Source organism: Diadema setosum, chromosome 6 (assembly GCF_964275005.1).
Source record: "Diadema setosum chromosome 6, eeDiaSeto1, whole genome shotgun sequence".
Lineage (NCBI taxonomy): Eukaryota > Metazoa > Echinodermata > Echinoidea > Diadematoida > Diadematidae > Diadema > Diadema setosum.
In genome coordinates, this window is record NC_092690.1 from 39,818,525 (window position 1) to 39,826,834 (window position 8,310).

Here is an 8,310-nt window from a genome sequence, read left to right on the forward strand (position 1 = left end):
TGATGTCGATCACAAAAATCAATATGAAAACTCATAATTTGATGGCCGCAATGCCAATGCAAGTCATGACGGACATTCATCTAACGCAACCACCCGCATCCGTTTTGGCTTCAACAGGATTATGTAAACAAACAGTAGTCTTACCATTGCAAACAAAAAGCTGCTTCACTTGCTTGATTTACAGCATTCCTAAAATGCAACATCTATTCACTACGGAATAAAGCACGTAAAAAACCTTAAATGAGATTACATACTCGTGAAAAAATAAAAAAAGGTAGTAACCCATTGCCGCCCGTTCGTTCCCCGTAGCTTTGACTTGTACACACAACAATAGAAAACTATATGAATGCAATCGGCGTGTAGTAATTGTGTACGATGAATGGGAGATCCGGGTTGTTGATATGAGGCTCGTTCGTACCAAAGATCACAACAAAAATATATTTTAAAATATATGGAGCACAAAAAATATTGAAACATTAAAAAAAAATTAATTTGCAATAAAAAAAGTTTTAAACATATATTTTTTATTCAAAACCAAAAAATTAATGATTACAAGTTTACTTGATAACAATGTAACGTAAGAGGTCATGTGCGTGTTGTTGTTGTCGCTGATTGAACCTTACGTGTATGTACTGCTGAACCGTTAGTCCGCGATCGCGCTCAAAAACCACACACACGGCTACGACATGCTGTTCATCATTTCAAACGCTCTTTCGTGATGATCTCTGACCGGAGTCAAACATCTCGACGTACGAACCATCTGATATTTTCAGAAATGGCTAGCAAACGGCCCCTAAGAAAAAGAGGAACTGCTCCTTTGGGATTCTTCGAGGAAGGTTGGTCAACGTAACTTTTAATACATTATTAGTAGACCTAATCTTAGCTAAAATAATTACCACTGATACCAGCGAGATTTGCATTGAATTGTCCCGACCGACCCGGGGCCGGCAGCGGCCCTGCCCCTGCTGTGCAAATTTCGCATGATCGTATCAAGTAGGGATAACCAGTCCAGTAGACTGTTCTGTATCTGAAAGTGTGACTGAGTCAGTGAGTGTGACAGTATGACATGAGATCTCAAGAGTTTGGAATGAGTTGTTCTAACTCAGCTACTGTAGTAGTGTATATGTACTGAACTGTTAGTGTTACTGTGTCACGTAAATTCTACAAGTTATCTACGGTAACTAGATTCTATACACAACCCAGTCACTGTAGACAGTGTAGATCTAGTATGGTTGGGGCACCAGCTATCGGCAGGGCACCTTCCCATCGGCACCCTGCGTATCATGGCTGTTTGCGTATAGAACGAAAAGGTACGCGCGGGATTAAGTGTCATGAGCTATAAAAACAATAGAAACGAAAATCAAACTCAAACAAACCAAGCTAAAAATTACACATCCGCTCAGTAACGACGCATGGCTGTGAAATTCACGTGTATTAGCCTACCTATGCTGTGAAATTCACGTGTATACCTATGGAGGTTAGGGGGTGCCGATCGCAAGGTTCCCTTTATAGCTGCGCGAAGAAAACGAAACGCACGCGCTAAAATTGCGCTATTTTAAAACGGAGATTCATAATCAACGAGACGGTCACGACATTCAAAATTGCAGTATTTATGGCATATTTGAGGTAAGAATTAGGCGGATTTGTGTTATATTTTTAGAATAAACAAGCTACAGATCCTTAGGGTGACGATACGTGGTACCCCCAACCCTACTAGTAGCGACAGGCTATAATTTATTCGCACAGCGTACTCTAAAAGCGTCTGGTCGGGCTAATTAGACGGTAGTCGGTAGTTCTAACAGTTAGGCGTAATCCCTAACAATGTTAGTAGGCATAGGCCTACTTCATATTGGGTGGTGATATCAGGTTCGGTGCAAGCTACATCAACAACACTATTTTCTGCTAACTCTGTTAGGACTTCTAGTGGTAACTGCTCCAGTGAATCAAGAGTATCAGTAGAAGCTACGCTAAGACACAAGGGCTTACTCCTGCGAACTAGTACGCTCATGGGCGAAATACGGACGCCATTCCGCCATTGAAAGCAATAGACCGATAGATTGATTAGAGGGCGTACTGTATATTACGCGATCATGATATCAGTGCCGTATCACTGGGTCCTCGTATTTCTGTCTCCCTTTCATTTTTCCCCTTTTTAGGGGGCATACAGGGGAAGATATGTACCGATGTATGTACTTAGACTCTTGTTTTGTCGTAAAGAAATATCATTCCTGTCTAACCGTGAAATGTATTTGAAAAAGATGTCATTTACTTTCCAATCGCAATCTGCAGGCCCACAAAGTTTGAGCTGAAGTAGGTAGACCAAACTATGTTTCGGGGGGGAGAGAGAAAGAGATAGGTGGCGTTTGTCAGCTCAAACACAAACTTGCTGAGGGACACCTGATAAAAAAGTAATTACATTACTTCAAATTTTTTTTTTACATATCGACAGAAAATATACTTTTTGTGATATTTTGAGGTCTGAAATGCAATTCTACCGCTGTGTGCTTCCTTTTAAAATGAAGAAAATGAAAGGAAGGTAGGGTTTGCTCCATAGGCTCACGTGTTTAAGAAGCTTGTGGTATTATTACTAAATTGGCTGCCATTGGGCTCCATGTTGGGCTCCCGCTCCATGCCGTACTACACCCGTTTGCGTGCGAAGTCGCGAGAGTACGCCCTCTTAGCTTCTATACTCTTTGATTGTGTCTCAGCACTAACTTAAGCACTGGTAGGATGACCTCAAAAATATGTCATAAATTTCTGGTTGCTGGTGCTGGGCAAACTTGTGAAAGATTCGTCTGTCCGAAGGAGGAGTCTTTTTTTTTTTTTTTTTTTGACGTTACTTATGGCTCTCTACCTCCGGACTATGTCTATAGGAGGGGATCCGTAAAGCCAGATGCAGTCTCTGCTCTGTGGAACATATCCCCGTCGACGAGATACAGACCAATCTTTCGGTCAAGTGCTGGGCTTGGTGTTGAAATCAAAGAATGTCGTCTGCTGAACCTAGCTCCGCCATTTCGTAGTGTAAGAGTTAGGCCTGTAGCATGTACATTTTATGCTAATGCAATGGTCACCCACGCCACGAAACGTAGGCCCTACACGAGCATGTGGCTTCATAAATCTGAGCCTGGAAGCATAAAATTAAATATTAAGTTGTGTTTTGAAGAATGGTTGAAATTTGGGGCATTTTAGTCTGTCTTCCTCACTTTGTGTCTAAAAACTAAGCAGTCCTGCATCTTTTAATATTCGAGTGTAATCATGCGCCATCACTTTTCGTCGTGCGATTCTCACGGATCTTGCGATGCTGAGATTCCAACACCTATTGCTGGGTATCAATAACTTTGATAAGTACCGCTTAGTTAATCCGACTGTCGGTGTTGGAGCTCAGTTTAAGTCAGTCATTTGGGAGCTAGCACTAGCCCTGATCTTGAAATCCCCCAATGGCAAAGGATGCTGTATTTTGTAATTTGTATGTTATACCAGTATATCATTCACCTAACGGATTGTTGTGTGATTTTTCTGGCAAACCTTATTTTTCTTCTCTCAATCATTAATAGGTGTATTATTGTTATGTCGTGTGTTTTTTTTTTTCCTCATCAGAATCAAAGATTGACTGTGCAAGTGGCTGATGTGAGAAGGTGTTTCCATAGAAGACTTGCAGTCCATAGAAGACTTGAGGTCCATCCATGACCATTGATCGTGCTGTCCACTAGCTTGCTCCTTTCATGGGTACAAGTACATGATACACATGCAGCGCTGATTTACATCAATATGTGTACATGGCATCCTCCTGGCTGAATTCTGGTGCAAAGAAGTGGATCATCTGATGTCATGTTTTTTCCCGTTTGACCATGTCATCAAGGAGAAGGTATTCCTTTTTCTTTGTTTCTTTATTTCAACCCAGTATGGTTCATTAGGAATTTGAGCATATCGCTGTAACATACCCAAATTCTTGTGCAACATCCTCAAAAACCAGCAGCATGCTATGCGACATTGTAGAATATTTGGGAGTCTTTTATTCCAGCAGTCATTTGGGAGCTAGCACAAGCACCAAACTTTAAATCATCCAATGCTGTATTTTGTATGTTACATCATTTTCCTGTGTGATTTTTCTGCCTAACCTTATTTCACTTCTCTCAATCATCACTATTATCGTTATGTTGTGTTATCTTTTTTTTTTTCCTCATCAGAATCAATGACTGATTGTGCCAGTGGCTGACACGAGAAGGTTTCTCCATAGAAGACTTGAAGTCCACCCATGACCATCGATTAGGCAGTCCCCTAGCTAGCTCCTTTCATGGGTACAAGTACATGCAGTGCTGATACGTGTATGGCATCCTCCTGGCTAAATTCTGGTGCAGAGAAGGCCATCTACTGATGTCATACTTTTTCCCGCTTTTCCATGTCATCAAGGGTAAGATACTCCTCTTTCTTTCTTTCTTTGTTTCTTTCTTTTTTTCAACCCATTATTAGTGTAGTTCATGAGGAATTTGAGCATTACACTGCAGCATACCCAAATTCTTGTGCAACATCCTCAAATACCAGCAGCATGCTATGCAGCATCCTAAAATATTGGCAACCTGCTTAAAATAGAATGTGATCAATTTTTGAAAAACATCAAATTACTCTAGGCAATTTGTGCACAATACATGATATGGAATGTTGAATGTAATGGCTTCACCTGTATGTGGCACTTAGGGGTTAAAATGATTGTAAAAGTACACTGTATTCTAAACAGTATCTCTCCAGCACATTAGAGCAGGGAGGTGTTACAGAGATGGAGTGGCAACTCTTCGTAATTCATGCAAACACATGCTTGGGTTCAAGGCGTTACAATGGGATGTCTAGCATTCCATTACGCTGTGAAGTCATGCTCGGCACCGCTCTAGTTGCAAGACGAAGTTCGGAGACGAAGAACGCATTTCACCTTTCGTTGAATTACAAGCTTTATTTCACCGCAAAATTTTAAATGAAATACTCGAATTGATTTAGAATAGTTTAGGAAAGAATTCAATATTATTAATATGTATTTCTAATTTCTTCGTATTCGCAAATCGAAAGGAAATGAAAATTAGGCCCTCATAAAAACTTAATTTTTTTCTATAATGCGCACATTTCCGCATGTTAATTTTCTATCTGTTAATAAGGGGATATTTTGATCTTTCAAATAGTTTCAAATAGTTTTTAAACTATTTGCTGTTAAAATTGTGAGTTTTACATTCGCTGCTCCAATTCAAGGTACATTAATTCATTGTTGCCATCACATTGAAAGAGAGAGCGAATTGCAGTAGGAGCAAATATTTCTAGATGTGAGAGCGCTAGTCCCGATTATTGATGCTCTCTTTTGTCAAAGCACATGGGTAACACCTGTAGTTGAACGCATAACTTCTCGGCGGTGCCGCGCATGACTTCAAAGGAGAGCTTTAGTTGCCTCTCCTTCTTTAGCACCTCCCTGATTAGAGTGATGAAATGATGGCTAGGTGTACCACATCAATCTAATCCCATTCTTATTTTTTTTTGCAAGGTAACTATTCTGTGCAAGAATTTTGTGTGTTGAGTATTTGAAGTAGAGTTTAACACGTACTACATGTTATTATTATTTTAAAAAAATAATAGCGTAATGAATAAATTCTCAGTTCGTTGCAGGAGTGATCTTCCCCAAGAAAATTCTCACGGCTCACGGTTGCAAAAGAAGGACATCTCAAGGCTCCACAACGACAAAGGGCACACTAACCAAGCTATATCAAGACCTAGTTCCTGCGAAGCCTCATCCAGAAGTATCACCAAAGCTTACTGCTGGATAGTCTTGGACAGTAGAAGTACAAGGACAGTTTTCAAAGCATGTGAAGTGTGCATGTATGCTCTCATGTCAGGACTGTTGGTTGCTAGATATTTTTTTTTTTTTTTTGATGCTGTTTTGTTCTGTTGTCCAGTGCTCCTGGTGTCACTTAAGTCCAAATTTGCATTATCTATACAAAGCTACTAATGATCATGTACATCAAACATGCACTAATATATGTACACTGTATTTAATTATCCAACTAATTCTTTGCAGGTGATATTCTTATAGTTTTAAATCATGTGACTGGCAATAAGCCATACCTATGTACAGTCAAGATGCTGCTCATGAAGCAATAAAAAGCTACTTTTCAATCGTAACAGCAAAGTGAGCAAATGTGCATTCTTATGTCTTATTTGTTGACTGAGGTTCAGTAAGAGTACATTTTCTTCATTGATTTGTTTACATAAACCTACAGTTTTGCAACTGGAAATAATATATTTGTATGATACTTTGACTTCTCACACCCAGCTGCTGAAAAATAACTTTTGAATGTATAATCATAATTGACTGTTTCTACCCTTGTGTACTTTCTTATTCTAAAGGTGCCTAGACCCGGTAGTTGCTGCAGCGCTTTTGGATGAGAGTGCCGATCACCATTAGCATTGATACAAAGACTGCCGAAATTGCGCTGTCGTCAACGGTAAAGAGCGTAGGTGTTGCTAGGCAATGTTGCCTTCATTGTCTTCTCTGCGTGTCAGACAGTCCGTAGAATTTGAATGCCAGGGTGCATGCTTCTTTGTTTGACTTCAGAGAAAAAAATATTAAAGCTGTCATCATCAGCAGTGGATTGGACTTCTTCGGACTCATGGAAATGGGTCAAAGCGTAAGCGCTAACGATAAAGAGGAGTCGATAGCATAGGTCTCTCAAGGAAGCTTGTGCTGTGCGCCGTGTACGCTAACGATAAGGAGGAGTCGATAGCATAGGTCTCTCAAGGAAGCTTGTGCCGTGCGCCGTGTACGCAAGCAAACCACCGGGTCTATGTGCCTTTAAATGCTAATGACAGTACAGTCAACTCCTGTCAGTCAGTTTTGACTGAAAAAGCGCATCAAATTGGGCAATGTTTGACTTCTGCATGTTCAGAGGAATGCACATGACTAGGCCATAAAAATTGGGACTTATTGGTTTCCTCAATTTGGCCATAGTGTATTCGATATACATGTATGTTTTGGGGAGAGCTTTGGCTGTGTGAAAGTCAATGCTGGTAAGAGCATCGACCTACATGTACTCGTTGCTACATATAGCTTCTTTTATTAAACAGTGAATCAATTAACACTTACAATCTGCACCCATCCACCAACACACACATGGAAGTCAGTTTTTAAATACAGCTGTACATATTTTTTAGACTATAGCTAGAAGGAAAATACATGTAATAGAGAATTGGTTTTCTCCTGTTTCAGAGTCCAGGTTCATATACATGTTTACAAATGTACTGTATCACAATACATATGTATAGGAATTGTAAGAATTATTATTCTGCTCCAGGTAATTTACTGAAAATATTTTTATTTCATCACTTTATGTGAAGACTCTACTGTGCTATTTATTGATCATTATTCATCAAATAGCAAAGCAATTGGGAAAAATATATTTCTCCAACCAATTTTCCCCATGGTTTCTCAAAGTACTTGTGAAATACAACTGTAGTTTAAAATACATTTTTCTACGATATTGCACTGTGGTTAAATAGTGGGTTTACTATGTACAATGGATCATGGTTGTATCGTGATTTGGGTTGTAATTCTGTGGTTTGGCAGCTGTAAAACCATTGTTTCATCTTTTCCTAACCAAACTTTCACCTTTACCTAACCATGGTTTTACACTTCCTTAACCATGGTTTCACTTCTTCGTAACCATGGTTTGGGCACGGTAGAAACACAAGTTAGTGACCATGGTAAAACCACAGTAATGTCATGGTAAGTGCGTTCCTATTTACCACCTTTAAACCGTGGTTACCATGGTTAACCCATGCTAAACCTATGGTTTAACCGTGGTTACCATGGTTTGACAATAGTGCACCATTGTTTAACTATGGTTAAACTATGGTTTAACACTAGTGCACCATGGTTTGACCATAATTAAACCATATTGCCCTATGGTTAAACCATGAGTTTATCATGGTTTCATCTTTTCCTAACCGTAGTTTCACCATTTCCTAACCGTGGTTTCACCATTTCCTAACCATGGTTTAACACTTCCTTTACCATGGTTTCACTTTTTCTTAACCATGGTTTTGGCTTGGTAGAAACACAGTAGTGACCATGGTAATACCACAGTAATGTCATGGTAAGTGCGTTCCAATTTACCACCTTTAAACCATGGTTACCATGGTTAACTTATGCTAAACCTATGGTTTAACCATGGCTACCATGGTTTAACCATAGTGCGCCATTGTTTAACTATGGTTAAACTATGGTTAAACACTAGTGCACCATGGTTTGACCATAATTAAACCATATTGCACTATGGT

General features: G+C 39.6%; 1 long non-coding RNA gene across 1 annotated transcript; it reads left to right on the forward strand.

Annotated features, from left to right (window-relative positions):
* Nucleotides 1-4,376: 4,376 nt before the first annotated feature.
* Nucleotides 4,377-6,156, forward strand: LOC140229837 (uncharacterized). Its single transcript, XR_011901314.1, has 2 exons — nucleotides 4,377-4,411; nucleotides 5,634-6,156. It is a non-coding gene; the product is annotated as an uncharacterized lncRNA (long non-coding RNA).
* Nucleotides 6,157-8,310: the final 2,154 nt, after the last annotated feature.